Source organism: Mauremys mutica, chromosome 1 (assembly GCF_020497125.1).
Source record: "Mauremys mutica isolate MM-2020 ecotype Southern chromosome 1, ASM2049712v1, whole genome shotgun sequence".
NCBI classification, from domain to species: domain Eukaryota; kingdom Metazoa; phylum Chordata; order Testudines; family Geoemydidae; genus Mauremys; species Mauremys mutica.
Window position 1 is genome coordinate 59,365,599 of NC_059072.1, and position 15,317 is coordinate 59,380,915.

At 48.8% G+C, this 15,317-nt stretch overlaps 1 long non-coding RNA gene across 1 annotated transcript in view; it reads right to left on the bottom strand.

Moving 5' to 3' along the window:
* Positions 1 to 725: 725 nt before the first annotated feature.
* LOC123362046 overlaps positions 726 to 15,317 on the bottom strand; it is a 43,820-nt gene continuing 29,228 nt past the window's right edge. Inside the window, exon 3 of the long non-coding RNA XR_006576327.1 lies at positions 726 to 1,253. This is a non-coding gene — a long non-coding RNA (uncharacterized LOC123362046). The remainder of the gene's footprint in view (positions 1,254 to 15,317) is intronic.

Here is a 15,317-nt window from a genome sequence, read left to right on the forward strand (position 1 = left end):
CAGCGGATTACCACTGGCAATGTTGAAATGCTAATAGTGATCCTGAGAGACCTCCTTATTCCCCTGGCTCATGAAACTGTACGCTACCCACCTTGACAGCAGCAAGGAAAGATTCAGCTACAGGCTCAGCTTGTGTAGAATGACAGTTGAATGTGCTTTTGATAGATTGAAAAGGAGCTGGCATTGTTTACTCACCAGATTGGATCGCAGTGCAAAAAATAACCCAATGGCTATGGCTGCTTGTTGGATGCTGCATAATATTTGTGCCAAGGGGGAAAAGTTGCCACAGGGGTGGAGGTAGAGCGGCTGTCTGCTGAGTGTGAAGCACAGAGAAGCTCAAGGAGCAGTGAGGCTTAGAAAGAGCTCTTTAACAGCAAGCCACAGTAATGTGTTGTGGTGTACTGTGCTCAACCTGGGGTGACAGTTTGAGGGCCTGTTAGAAACTGCGTGGTGCTTGCTGCACATCTGTGCATATATCAATGGCAGCATACCTATGGGTTTGCTGTACGTTTATGACTATTACAGTGTTTGGCATTGAGCCAATGGGTTATGAGTGTACAAGACCACTACTTTCACTGCCAGCAGGCATTATACACCATGTGTTGTAAACTAATAAAGATGAATAACTTTCGAAACAAAAGAGTTTTATTCACTATGAAAACAGCTGCAAAAAATAATCTGAAGAACTTAAAACTACATTTCAACATTAAAAACATTTAGGAACCTTAATAAATAAATCAGAGGAAGGAAGATTGATGTTCATTGTAGCTACAGATACATCAACCATAGCTCTCACAGGTCAGTGTAGCTGAAGCTGTAGTTGTCCATGCTTTCCCCTGGTGTGGAGCAGTAAAGTAGGTGTGCTGGACAGGAGGCCACGAGGAATGCTGAGGGGGTTTTAGAGAGGGACTATGCCACAGTTCTCCACAGACTGCAATGGGAGTCAAGCCCAGGACTGTTGAAACTGGAGATCCACAAGAGTCTGAAGCATCTGAATTTGCTGTTGGAGAAGTCCCATTATGTCCTGGTGGATCTCCCTTTGCCTCTCCTTCGCTTTTTTCCTGTCCTCTCTTTCCTTCTTTATACAGAGTGCAGTATCCACCCTCCAGGCCTTCTGTTCAAGGTCGGATACAGCACTGTCATGCAGGATCTCAAAGAGCATGTGCTCCTGCATTTTCTTTTTTCACCTCCTTATCTGGGTCAGTCATTCAGGTATGTTGAGGGAGTCCCCCTCAAGACCACAATGGCCTCAGCTACAGATAAAACACAAAAAGATAAAGCACATTGTCAGCATAGTAGGAATGAAAAGCAAAACTTAAGGTTCAGAACCTCCCTTCTCTTGCTCCTCTGAAGTGTATAACAAGACATGCTTATTGACACTTTGCTTTGGAGTGCTTGTGCCCAGTGCCACTCTTAGCTCAAGCCCTGGTAGGTATGACCCTTCCCAGGGGTGAGGGAAACAAAGAGGGAATTGCTCAGTTGCAGGACACCATGAGTACAGGGCACTATCGTGGAATACTGGCACCATTTTCCACAGCTGCTGGTGGTTTTAGCTGATATCTCCCTCCTGAGATAAAAGCAGAGTGGGCACAGCTGTTGTTGGTGTCCTGAAGCCGCTCAGGCCTGTATGTTGCTAGTTTGTTTACTGTAATTGTGCCTGCAGAAGTTATCACTGCCTGGTGTGGGAAAGTGTACTGTCACAGAGGAAGAAGTAAGGCTGCCATCCCTAAAAAATCTTTGGGACAGGATTGCACTGTACCTGCATGGACGTTTCATTGAGAATCTCTCTGGAGGATTCAAGGGATATCCCTTTGCATATCAACAAACTGCTTCACATGCCCCAACCCCACCTAACTCTAGAGAGGAATGAAAACAGATAGCAACCCTACATCTCTTGTCTGTACCACTTCTTCTAGCACAAGTAAATTAATGAAAAGTCAAAAGCTGTATCCTGCTCATTTTGGGGGTCCATCCCTATATAACACTTCTGCCTGTCAGAGTTAGCAGCAACAAGGGCCGGGTTCAGTATCTAGGGGTTCCATTTCAATAACACAATGCAAAACCAGCTCGAGCTCCCACCCAGTGACCTGGGACAATTACATACCACCCCCCATGGGCACCTCTAAGGCCTGGTCTACACTAGGACTTTAAGTCGAATTTAGCAGCGTTAATTCGAACTAACCGCTCAACCGTCCACACCAGGAAGCCATTTAATTCGAACTAGAGGGCTCTTTAGTTCGAATTTGGTACTCCACCCCGACAGGTGGAGTAGCGCTAAATTCGACATGGCTAGCTCGAATTAGGCTAGGTGTGGATGCTAATCGAACTTAGTAGCTCCGGGAGCTATCCCACACTGCACCACTCTGTTGACGCTCTGGACAGCACTCCGAGCTTGGATGCTCTGACCAGCCACACAGGAAACAACCCGGGAAAATTTGAATTCCTTTTCCTGTCTGGGCACTTTGAATCTGACGTCCTGGTTGGACATCGGGGCGAGCTCCGCAGCACCTGCAACGATGCAGAGCTCTCCAGCAGAGGAGTCCGGGCAATCCAAGAATAGAAAGAGGTCCCCAGCATGGACAGACCGGGAAGTCATGGATCTGATCGGTGTGTGGGGCGAGGAGTCTGTGCTCTCGGAGCTGCGCTCCAGCAAGCGGAATGCAAAGACCTTCGAGAAGGTCTCCAAAGCCATGATAGACAAAGGATACAGCCAGGATGCGATGCAGTGCCGCGTGAAAGTCAAGGACCTGAGACAAGGTTACCAAAAAGTCAGAGCGGCAAACGGACGCTCCGGAGCACAGCCCCAGACATGCCGCTTCTACGAGGCACTGCATGCCATTCTCGGTGGGTCTGCCACCACTGCCCCACCAGTGACCGTGGACTCTGAGGATGGCATAGTGTACCTGGACAGTTCCTCGGCGATGTTCGCTGATGGGGAAGATGAGGAAGGGTTTGTGAGGACGGCGCAGGCGACAGCGAACACAATACCGCTTGCCCTGACAGCCAGGATCTCTTCATCACCCTCACAGAGATCCCCTACCAACCGTCCCCGCCCGTTAACCCGTACTCAGAATCAGGGGAAGGATCAGGCGGTAAGTGCTATAAACATGGAAACATTTATTTTTTAAAAAACAGGTATAGAAAAAATAGAAATACTATATAAAAAATTGTAAATGTCAAACTATATAAATAGTAGGTCCACACATATAGGGATTGAACAATAATCCTCTTGGGACAGTTCAACAAAGCTCTCAGAGAGCTGCTCGAAAAGCCTCCGCAGGAGGTTCCTGGGGAGAGGTGCCTTATTGGGTGCTCCGTGGAAGCACACTCTTCCGCGCCAGGACATCCTAATGTAGAGAGGAATCATCGCCTCCACCAGCATTGCTGCATATGGTCCTGGTCTGTGCAGGGCTTCCCTTAGCATCCGCTCTCTCTGACTCCGAGTGACCCGCCTCAGGGTGATGTCGTTCTGGACAGGCTGCATCTAAGTAGGGCAATTAGTGTATTGTTACTATTGTTAATGGTTTAAAATTAGGTTGCATAACAACGACCCTCGCTTAACAGCCACGTGCTGGAGGCCACAGAGAACAAGCATACATTGATCTCTCCCGTGCACTGGCGGGAGGGGCTGGAAAAGGCTCAGCTTTTCTGCTTTCCAGATTGCCTTTAGCAGGAGAGCACAGCTATCCACTAACTGATAAGCATTATCTACTTTAAGGCTTACCAGGACTGTCTGCAAGACGGATTCAGCTGTCTCTCCCCGCTTGTCCGCTCTCCTGTGCAATGGCGCCGCCAATGAGAGCGTATTCCGAAATCTCGAACTTGTCCTGAGATCTCGTGGAACTTGGTGCCCTGTATGGTCTTGTTCAGAGAAACTGACTAGACTGTGTTCACTGTTCGCAAACATGTATCTGTTCAAGGAAATCACTTACTGTTTCCCATCACACAGCTTCTGCTCTTTCCCGGACTGCCCCGGCATCCCCCTCGCAGAGGCTGGCTCAGATTAGGCGGCGAAAGAAAAAGACTCGGGACGAGATGTTCGCGGAACTGATGGCCTGCTCCAGAGCCGAGGCGGCCCAGCAGAGCCAGTGGAGGGAGACCCTCTCTCAGCAGCAGCGCTCACACAGCGAACGGGAGGACAGGTGGCGGCAGGAAGACCAGCAGGCGACTCAAACGCTGCTTGGGCTAATGAGGGAGCAAACGGACACGCTCCGGCGCCTTGTTGATGTTCTGCAGGACCGCAGGCAGGAGGACAGAGCCCCCCTGCAGTGTATCTGCAACCGCCCTCCCCCGCCAAGAAGTCCTGCCCCCCCCTCACCGAAAATTACAAGACGGAGGGGCGGTAGGGGCCGTGAGAACTGTCACTGCACCACTGCATAGCGCTAATATACCACACACCTCTCACGCTATAAATTTGTAGAAGTGCTTCCCTTACAGGCTCACCCAGTCCCAAATCCAAGTTTCATCCCCCCACTGTGTATTAGATTATTAAAAGCTGTTTGCTGTTATTCACTGTTTCGGTCACATCTTTCGTGTCAGAGGATTTTTTTGTGTAGGGGGAGGAGGGGATTTATAATTGCACGGTATAGCCTACATTACCAGGGTACAGACTTGGGGCCATGATCAACTGCAGGGCACACACACACTGCAGTCAGTAGGCACCAGGGTCACTCTGTGTGGTGTATGCTGCCCCGGGTCATTCTGTGATGTGTATGCTTGTCCAGGGTCCTAGCGCCTGCCACCCCCTTAATGTTAAGGCACGCTGCCCTTACCATGAACTTCCACCATAGCACCGAGCCTCTCCGCTGCCCTGAGCCCCAACAAGAGCCCTCATCCACGGACAGATACTCACCCTTCCCCCACATCCCTCACCCCTTCCTATGCCCAAACCCACAGCCCAATGCCGTCATCCAAACCCCTATCCAAAGAAGGCACCACTCGCCCCTTCCTGCAAACCCAACCCTTCCTGCAATCCCTCCCCTTCATGCACAACCACTTGCAACCGTCCCCCACCCCAGAGACCTATGTAGGAGCAGGAGGATGTCATTCCTCTATGGAACAAGCGGTCTGTACATCAGTGCACACCGTGCCCAGCACAGTATGCGTCCATGTTTCAACACCTGAACAGAAATGCAAAGTAAAACAAAGATTTATTAATAATGAGTGTAACAATTAATTTGCTTTAAAACGTGCTTTGGAAGTGGGGGAAACTTGGAGAACGGGGTATGTAACCGCAGATCGAAATCGACACATAGAGACACAGGCCCAGGATCAGCTTCTCTTAAAATCAAGTGGAGAGTCATAGGTTACTCTGATCTCCGAGGAAACTTGCTTTCAAAGCCTCCCGGATACACAGCGCTTCCCGCTGGGATATTCTTTCGGCACGGGTGTCTGGCTGAGCGTAAACAGCAGCCAGGCGATTTGCCTCAACCTCCCATCCGGCCAAAAAGGTCTCGCCCTTGCTCTCACAGACATTGTGGAGCACACAGCAAGCAGCAATAACTACGAGGATATTCTTTTCGCTGATGTCCGAGCGAGTCAGTAAGCTCCGCCACCTCCCCTTAAGACGTCCGAAAGCACACTCCACCACCATTCTGCACTTGCTCAGCCGGTAGTTGAAGAGTTCCTTCTCACTGTCCAAGGCACCTGTATAGGGCTTCATGAGCCAGGGCATTAGCGGGTAGGCTGGGTCCCCGAGGAGCACTGTAGGCATCTGCACATCCCCAACCGTTATTTTGTGGTCCGGGAAGAAAGTTCCTGCCTGGAGGCGTCTAAACAGACCAGAGTTCCTGAACACACGCGCGTCATGAACCTTGCCTGCCCACCCAACGAAGATGTTGGTAAAACGTCCCCTATGGTCCACCAGTGCTTGCAGCACCATTGAAAAGTAGCCCTTTCGGTTAATATACTGGCTGGCCTGGTGGGCTGGTGCCAGGATAGGGATGTGAGTCCCATCTATAGCCCCACCGCAGTTTGGGAATCCCATCGCGGCGAAGCCATCTATGACGACCTGGACGTTTCCCAGAGTCACTACCTTTGAGAGCAGTTGCTCAACGATTGCGTGGGCTACTTGCATCACAGCAACCCCCACGGTAGATTTGCCCACGCCAAAGTGGTTCGCTACTGACCGGTAGCTGTCTGGCGTTGCAAGTTTCCAGAGGGCTATGGCCACTCGCTTCTGCACACTCAGGGCTGCTCGCATCCGTGTGTCCTGGCGCTTCAGGGCAGGGGCCAGCAAGTCACAGAGTTCAAGGAAAGTGCCCTTACGCATCCTGAAGTTTCGCAGCCACTGTGATTCATCCCAGACCTGCAGCACTATGCGGTCCCACCAGTCCGTGCTTGTTTCCCGGGCCCAGAATCGCCATTCCACACCATGAACTTGACCCATTGCCACCATGATTTCCACTGCGCGGCGTACCCTGCTTTCTGAGAGGTCTGCGCCACTCTCCTCACCGCGCTGCCGGAGCCTCCTCGCCCGATTTTTCAGCAGCTGACTGTGGAAGAGGTGGACGATAAGGTGCGAGGTGTTGACAACGGCCATAAGTGCAGCGATGATCGCAGCGGGCTCCATGCTCGCAGTGCTGTGGCGTCCGCGCTGTAACCGACCAGAAAAGTGCGCGAACAGATTTCCCGCCGGCGCTTTCATGGAGGGAGGGCGTGATTGACGGTTCGATGACGACAGTTACCCAAAACCACCCTCGACACATTTTTTCCCCCAGCAGGCATTGGGAGCTCTACCCGGCATTCCAATGGGCAGCGGGGACTGCGGGAACTGTGGGATAGCTTCCCACAGTGCACCGCTTCGAAAGTCGATGCCGGCCCTGTTAATGTGGACTCGGAAATTCGAATTAGTGTATTTACTGTGGATACACAAATTCGACTTCATAAGGTCGAATCCACAAATTCGACTTAAGTAGATTCGAAATAGTAGTGTAGACAAGGCCTAAGAGGCAATTCTTTCCCTCTCGCCAGCACAGAGTCTGAGGCCTGGTCTACGCTACAGGTTTATACCGAATTTAGCAGCGTTAAATGGAATTAACCCTGCACCCGTCCATACAACAAAGCCCTTTATATCGATATAAAGAGCTCTTAATATCGATATCTAAACTCCTCCCCAACGAGGGGAGTAGCATTCAAATCGATATTGCCATTTTGGAATAGGGTTAGTGTGGCCGCAATTCGACGGTATTGGCCTCCAGGAGCTATCCCGCAGTGCATCATTGTGACCGCTCTGGACAGCAATCTGGAGTCGGATGCACTGGCCAGGTAGACAGGAAAAGCCCCGCGAACTTTTGAATTTCATTTCCTGTTTGCCCAGCGTGGATAGCTGATCAGCACAGGTGACCACGCAGAGCTCATCAGCGCAGGTAACTATGCAGTCTGAGAATCGAAAAAGAGCTCCAGCATGGACCGCACGAGAGGTACTGGATCTGATTGCTATATGAGGAGAGGATTCCATGCTAACAGAACTCGGTTCCAAAAGACGAAATGAAAAAACATTTGAAAAAATTTTCAAGGCCATGATGGAGAGAGGCCTCAGCAGGGACTCAGTACAGTGCCGTGTGAAAGTTAAGGAGCTCAGACAAGCCTACCAGAAAACCAAAGAAGCAAACGGAAGGTTCGGGGCAGGGCTGCAAACATGCCGCTTCTACGCTGAACTGCATGCAATTCTAGGGGGGTCCGCCACCACTACCCCACCCCTGTCCGTGGATTCTGAGGTGGGGGTAATCTTAGCCTTGCCTGAGGATTCTGCGGACAGGGAAGATGAGGAGGAGGAAGAGGAGGATGAGCTTGCAGAGAGCACACAGCAGCCAGGAGCTTTTTCTCACCCTGTCGGAAGTACCCTCTCAGCCTTCTCAAGCCACTATCCCAGACAATGAAGCCATGGAAGGGACCTCTGGTGAGTGTACCTTTGTAAATACAAAACATGGTTTAAAAGCAAGCGTTTTTTAATGATTAATTTGCCTTGAGGTCTTGGGATGCATTCGCGGCCAGTACAGTTACTGGAAAAGTCTGTTAACATGTCTGGGGATGGAGCGGAAATCCTCCAGGGACATCTCCATGAAGCTCTCCTGGAGGTACTCCAAAAGCCTTTGCAGAAGGTTTCTGGGCAGGGCAGCCTTATTCCGTCCTCCATGGTAGGACACTTGACCATGCCATGCATGTAGCAAGTAATCTGGTATCATTGCATGACAAAGCCTAGCTGCGTATGGTCCCGGTGTTTGCTGGCATTCAAGCAACATCCGTTCTTTATCATGCTGTGTTATCCTCAGGAGAGTGATATCATTCATGGTAACCTGGTTGAAATACAGAAATTTAATTAAGAGGACAGAGATGGTTGGGCTGTTTGCCTGTGGCTTAAAAGAAATCCTTCCTTGCATTTAGCCAAGCGGGGGGGCGGGGTGATTGGCACTGAGCTTTTTCGCGTTTGGCTAGCAGCCATCTTCCATGATACCAGCTACACGGTATCAGCAGCACTTAATGGGCTTTGCTTGCTATATGGGAAAGGAGGGCGCTGGATATATGAAGGCTGCAGAAGCCGAAAGACAATGGCTTACCATGGCCGCATGCAAGCCGAATTCTGATGCCCGGACCTGCGTCTGTGATCTCTAACACCAAAGCTGCAGGCACTCAGTATTAAGAGGCAAAATGCTACCTTGTAGTGAGATTACTTGTGCAATGTAAGGTGAATAGTGTTGTTCACTGTGAAAGAGTATAACCATTGTTCTGTAAAATGTATCTTTTTAAATACTTCTCTCCCTTTCTTCCCTCCCTCCTGCAGCTGCAAATTTTTCAAGTCTCCCTCCTCCATCCCGAAGGTTATCTCAGATAAGGCAGCGAAAAAAGACGCGAGACTAAATGTTCTCAGAAATCATGGAAGTGACCCGCAATGAAAGAGCTCATCTGAATGAGTGGAAGGACGTAGTATCAAAGTACAGGAAAGATGCCAGTGACCACGAGGACAGGAGGGACCAACGTGAGGAGAGGAGAGTCGCTCGAGATGAGAGGTGGCGGCAGGAAGATCAGCGGTGGCGGGATGCAACTCTGGGGCTGCTGCATGATCAAACTGACATGCTCTGGCGTCTGGTGGAGCTTCAGGAACAGCAACAGGATCACAGAGTGCCGCTGCAGCCCCTGTATAATCGCCCTCCCCCCTCACCATGTTCCTTAGTCTCTTCACCCACCAGACGACTAAGAACGCGTGGGGGGAAGCTCCGTGCACCCGCCCATTCCACCCCAGTGGACAGCCCAACCCAAAGGCTGTCATTATTTTGAAATTTTTTTAGTGGCCTTTTCCTTCCCTCCTCTCCTCCTCCCAAACCCCACCCGGGCTACCTTGTCAGTTCTCTCCCTCTTTTTATAATTAATTAATAAAGAATACATGATTTTTAAATGAGAGTGACTTTATTTCCTTAGGAAGCAAGCGGTAATCGAAGGGGGAGAGTGGGTGGCTTACAGGGAATGAGTCAATCAAGGTGAGGGTTCATCAAGGAGAAACAAACACAACAGTCACACCGTACCTTGGGCCGTGATGAAACTGGTTTTCAAAGCTTCTCTGATGTGCACCGCTTCCTGGTGTGCTCTTGTAATCGCCCTGGTGTCTGGCTGCACGTAATCAGCGGCCAGGTGATTTGCCTCAGCCTCTCACCCCACCATAAAGGTCTCCCCCTTACTCTCACAGAGATTGTGGAGCACACAGCAAGCAGCAATAACAATGGGGACATTGGTTTGGCTGAGGTCTGATCGAGTCAGTAATGTGCGCCTGCGCGCCTTTAGACGGACAAATGCACATTCTACCACCATTCTGCACTTGCTCAGCCTGTAGTTGAACAACTCCTGACTACTGTCCAGGCTGCCTGTGTATGACTTCATGAGCCATGGCATCAAGGGGTAGGCTGGGTCCCCTAGGATAACTACAGGCATTTCAACATCCCCAACTTATTTTCTGGTCTGGGAAGTAAATCCCTTGCTGCAGCCATTTAAACAGAGCAGTGTTCCTGAAGACGCGAGCGTCATGAACCCTTCCTCGCCATCCCACGTGGATGTTGGTGAAACGTCCCTTGTGATCCACCAGTTCTTGCAGCACCATGGAAAAGTACCCCTTGCCGTTTATGTAGTGGGTGCCCTGGTGCTCCGGTGTCAAGATAGGGATATGGGTTCCATCTATTGCCCCACCACAGTTAGGGAATCCCATTGCAGCAAAGCCATCCACTATGACCTGCACATTTCCCAAAGTCACAACCTTTTATAGCAGCAGCTTAATGATTGCTTTGGCTACTTGCATCACAGCAGCCCCCACAGTAGATTTGCCCACTCCAAATTGATTCCCGACTGACCGGTAGCTGTCTGGCATTGCAAGCTTCCAGAGGGCTATCGCCACTCGCTTCTCAACTGTGAGGGCTGTTCTCATCTTGGTATTCTGGCGTTTCAGGGCAGGGGCAAGCAAGTCACAAAGTTCCATGAAAGTGCCCTTACGCAGCCACTGGGAATCGTCCCACACCTGCAACACTATGCGGTCCCACCAGTCTGTGCTTGTTTCCTGGGCCCAAGATCGGCGTTCAATGGCTAGAACCTGCCCCATTACCAGCATGATCTCCAAAGCGCAGGGGCCCGCGGTTTGTGAGAATTCTGTGTCCATGTCCTCATCACTCTCATCGCCGCGCTGCCGTAGCCGCCTCCTCCTCGCCTAGTTTTGCAGGTCCTGGTTCAGCATAGACTGCACGAGAATGCACGAGGTGTTTACAATGTCCATGATTGCTGACTTGAGCTGAGCAGAGTCCATGCTTGTCTTGCTATGGCATCTGCCAGTTCACCCAAGGAAAAAGGTGCAAAATGGTTGTCTGCTACTTGCACGGAGGGAGGGGTGAGGCTGTACCCAGAACCACCCGCGACAATGTTTTTTGCCCCATCAGGCACTGGGATCTCAACCCAGAATTCCAATGGGTGGGGGAGACTGCGGGAACTATGGGATAGCTATGGGATAGCTACCCACAGTGCAACGCTCCGGAAATCGACACTAGCCTCGGTACATGGATGCACACCGCCAAATTAATGTGCTTAGTGTGGCCGCGTGCACTCGACTTTATACAATCTGTTTTAAAAAACCGGTTTCTGTAAAATCGGAATAATCCCGTAGTGTAGACATACCATAGTGTAGCAAAAGCCTTTTAATAAAGGAGGGAAACAATGCGGCATTATGTTGGGGAAACACCACAAACAGGATTCATAACACAAACCATGAGCAAAGACTCACCCCCAAGTAAGTTTGGCAATGTCCTTTTTCCCTCAGGGTCTTAAGACCAGCAACCCAAAAGTCACCCCTCTCACAGTTTCTGTCCTTTGGTCAGTGCAGCCCCAGAGTTCAGAAGTTCATCTTCAGAGTTTACCTCCCAGCCTGGGTGGAAGGGTAGGGGGGCACCTTACATGCTTCGCTACATGCTTCAATGGCCAATTGCTGCACCTCTCCATATGGTTCTGCTGCAGCCTTCATCACCAGACACACCACTCCACCAGCTGCCCACTCTTCTCTGCAAGCCACTCACCAATATCTATTCACACACCCCCCCCACACACACACTTAAGACAGCTCTCATTGATTTCAGCTCTTAATAGGGGAGCCTTAGTGCTGGTGCACTGAAAACCACTAGCCCAAAGTAGGTCTAATGCTTAGACTTAGATATCAGTGATTTCAGCTCTGCAGCATGTAACAAGACTTCTAATGGAATCAAAATTAGCTCTATTACACACTGAAGAGAGTCAAAGTGGTATTGGGGCACTCACTGGCAGGTACAAATACCTATCCCCAACCTCTCTCAATTCAGCAGACTTTGGAATCCATGTCCCTTGCCTAGAGAGTACTACTTAGTTGAGAGCAAGTCCCACAGTCATAAAATGCCAAGTACAGTTCTATTGTCCTTGATTCACATAACCAGGATAACAACACTTTATTACTCCTGCCCCAATAACAAAGAGACTGGAGATCCCACAGCAGCATCTGGGCAAGCTGTCCCATCATGCTAGATAGGGTGGGTGTGCCCATGCAAACGAGATCAGCCCCTGAAGTCCTTTTCCACAGTTCACCACCAGATGTCAGGGTAGAGCTCATTCTGACTCTGCTTACACCTATTATTAACAATTAAACTACACACTTACCTGAGGTTTCTTCCCCAGCATCGGGCTCGCCCAGATTTTACTAGCAGAACTGGCTGGAGTGCCAGGTCCTGACTCACAGCATAGCTGGACCCCCAGGTCACCTGTCCCAATTAACCTCCTCCTCGCTGTTCACAACAGGGACCTCTGACTCAGGTTCTTCGGAGGTATCAACGGTGTTGTGCATGGTGGTGCTGGTATCTCTGCCAACTACGGCATGCAGCTTGTTGTAAAAGAGGCAGGTCTGTGGCTTGGCACCAAACTGACAGTTGGCCTCCTCATACGCCTATTGCAGTTCCCTAGCTTTCATGTGGCAATGCTGCTGGTCCCTGTTGTACCGCCCCACCCTGCTTTTTTTTTTTTGCATCCGCTGTTCAATTTCTATGGCTGGTTCATAGCCGCGTCTTCTCCTCCCCACAGGCCCAGGAGATCCAATATCTCCTGTCTACTCCAGGCATATAGCTAAAATCAGGAGCTGGGCAGTTGTGCACAACAATGTAGAGCAGATAGAGGTGGGATCATCAAGCTGGACAACTAGGAAAAGGTATTTCAAAAATTTGCAAGACTTTTAAATGGGGGGAGGACAGATTTCAGTCTAGGTGACCCTTGGGCCGTGGAGTTCACAACTGTGGCCAGATCAGTCAGTGTCGAGCATTGTGGGACAGGTGCTGGAGGACTGTGCAGGTCAATACAGGTAATGCAGTGTGTACATTCATACCCCATCAATCTTCAAACATTGAACTTGGCTCAATGCTGCTTGGGGAGGTGGTGTTACTGTCTTGGTCTAATGGGGCACTTACATCTGTGGGAGACAAATTTAAGTGTAGACACATTCACAACTAGGTCAACCCAGGGTGGTTTACATGGACCTAACTTTGTAGTGTAGACCAGGCCTGAGTACTAGCACCAGCAGCTTCCAGGGACAACAGGGAAAACAAATGTGTCAGGAATCAATAATGGAAATGGAATTTGTGTACTGTTCATTAGGAGACTGACTTGAAAGGGTGGTGTGAGACCTAGGGGACAAACTAGAAAAGGTTATGACATTACAGCAATAATAACTATTGTTAAGTTTACCTATTAGACACTAGGAAACTCTTGTCATATCCGCCCCAGGAGTAACTCCACTGACTTCAACTTGTGTCAGAGAGGCAGCATGGTCCAGCGGTTAGGGTTCTAGCCTGGTACTTGGGTTACCCAACCTCATTTTCATGCTCCACTAAAGACATCCATTGTAACATGAGAAAAATAATAGTTCCCTACCTCACGGGGTTATTGTAAGGATAAATACATTAAAGATTGTGACATGCTCAGACAGGCCAAGATTTAGGGGTAGGTGACCCAGACGACTGTTGGGGGTACTAGGATCGGGGGGCACCAGGATTGGGGTGCTGCTGTAAGATATTCAAAAATTTAATAAATGGGGGGGGCACAAGACGCTCCTCACATGAGGTAGCATTTGGTCTAGGGCCAGCCCTGTGCTCAGATACTACAGTATGGGGGCGGGGGGAAGGAGGGGAGGGATACAAGTATCTAAGAGAGAGAAATTTCATTTGAGTTCCACCAAGGGATGAATTTTGTCCCTAAAATTTCTTGCAAATTCAAGCTGCAAATCCTATTCTATTTGTTCAAAGTACTGGCACTAAGCAGACTAAAAAGTAGTGGGCACTGAACAGATGGATTGAATTAAGAGCAAGTTCAAAGCCAAGTTCAGTCATGTCTGTGAATTGTGAAAAGAAGTATTCATCTCAAATGGCTTTCCTATTTCTTTTTTCCCCACTCTCTTTCTCTCGTCCCTATTTTCTTTCTTGTTTTACAATAAAAATCAATATTTTTACTTAGCTACAAGACACTCTGTCTTGTTCTTAGGAAAGTAAAAACAAGAAGCTAATAATAACTGCATTTATTCAGAGAAAAATAGTGGTTTGGAAAGTCTGCAAGAAAAAACACAAGTAACGTTTATTTCCAAGCATGCTATAAATCAGTAAAAAACCTGTATGTATATTCTGTATATACTAACCCAAAATAGCACCCATCATCTTAAACCTTTGTCACTTAGCATCCCACAACTGTAGATTAGCCATGTGACCAAGCTACTTCTCAACAGGATGGGTGTCAATTGTGTTATATATGCCTGGAGCCCAAGACACTGTCATCTCTGGATCTGTTCTTCTGACTGGACCTCTCTCATTCATTAATGCATCTCATGAACTAAAAACTAGCAAGATGAGGTGGGTCACTTCATGGGCTCTGGTCAAGGGCCAGGGAAGGAGTAGGAAAGAGGTGGGCGGTGGTGGTTGGGGAGGAAGTGTCAATTGGCCCTTGTGAGGTGGGTTTTTTTCCCCTTGGGAAGGGGGAAGAGCATTCCGGGTGTGAGAGGATTAGAGAGGTGAGGTATTCATTTTGTTGAGAGGAGACAGAAAGTTCTGCACAGAGGACAAGACAAAGCATTGGTTGGGAATGTGAGGGAGGGAGAAGCAGCTAAGGAAAGCTATCTTGAGTTTTGGGGTGTTCTAAGGGTTAGCAATTAGGGTGATACCTTCAAATCTAACAGCTTGATAACATGTTTCAAGCGTGTGTATCATGTACACTTGAAAAAAATATGTTCATAAAAATTTCTGTTAGTTCTTGAAAAAGAGCTCTCCCCATTCTTAGTAAATCAGAGAGAAATTCAGTGGTGGACACTCACTGCAAGACAAGTATCAAGACAAGTGTCTCTTCTTCATTCTTTTTCAGACTGAAGGAATAATTAAATTTTATCCCTTTCCTTTCAAATGAAAAAGCTCTTAAATGGAATCCAAATGGAGCAAAAAAAAGTTTGACACACCGGTATTATGACATACTAATATGGTTTCACATAGTATTGTGTAGTCATGGATTATGGGTGTCTGTAATTTTCATGTTACTCTCCTTGTATTGTTTGAAAATCTTCCCCAGCTTCTATATCATGTGCATGCTGCTGTTGGTTGCCTACAACTGTAACACAAACAACAAATTGTTCTTGTTTCTTTTAGACCTGAAATACTAGGAAGAAGGGAAAATTTCCAGTGAAAATAGATGGCTTGTGCATTGGAAGACTGGTCACCCTCATTAATCTAGCTGTTGCTATATGCAATGATTTTGAATTCATGCCATGCTGGAAATGTCAGGCTTGAAATCATTTCCTT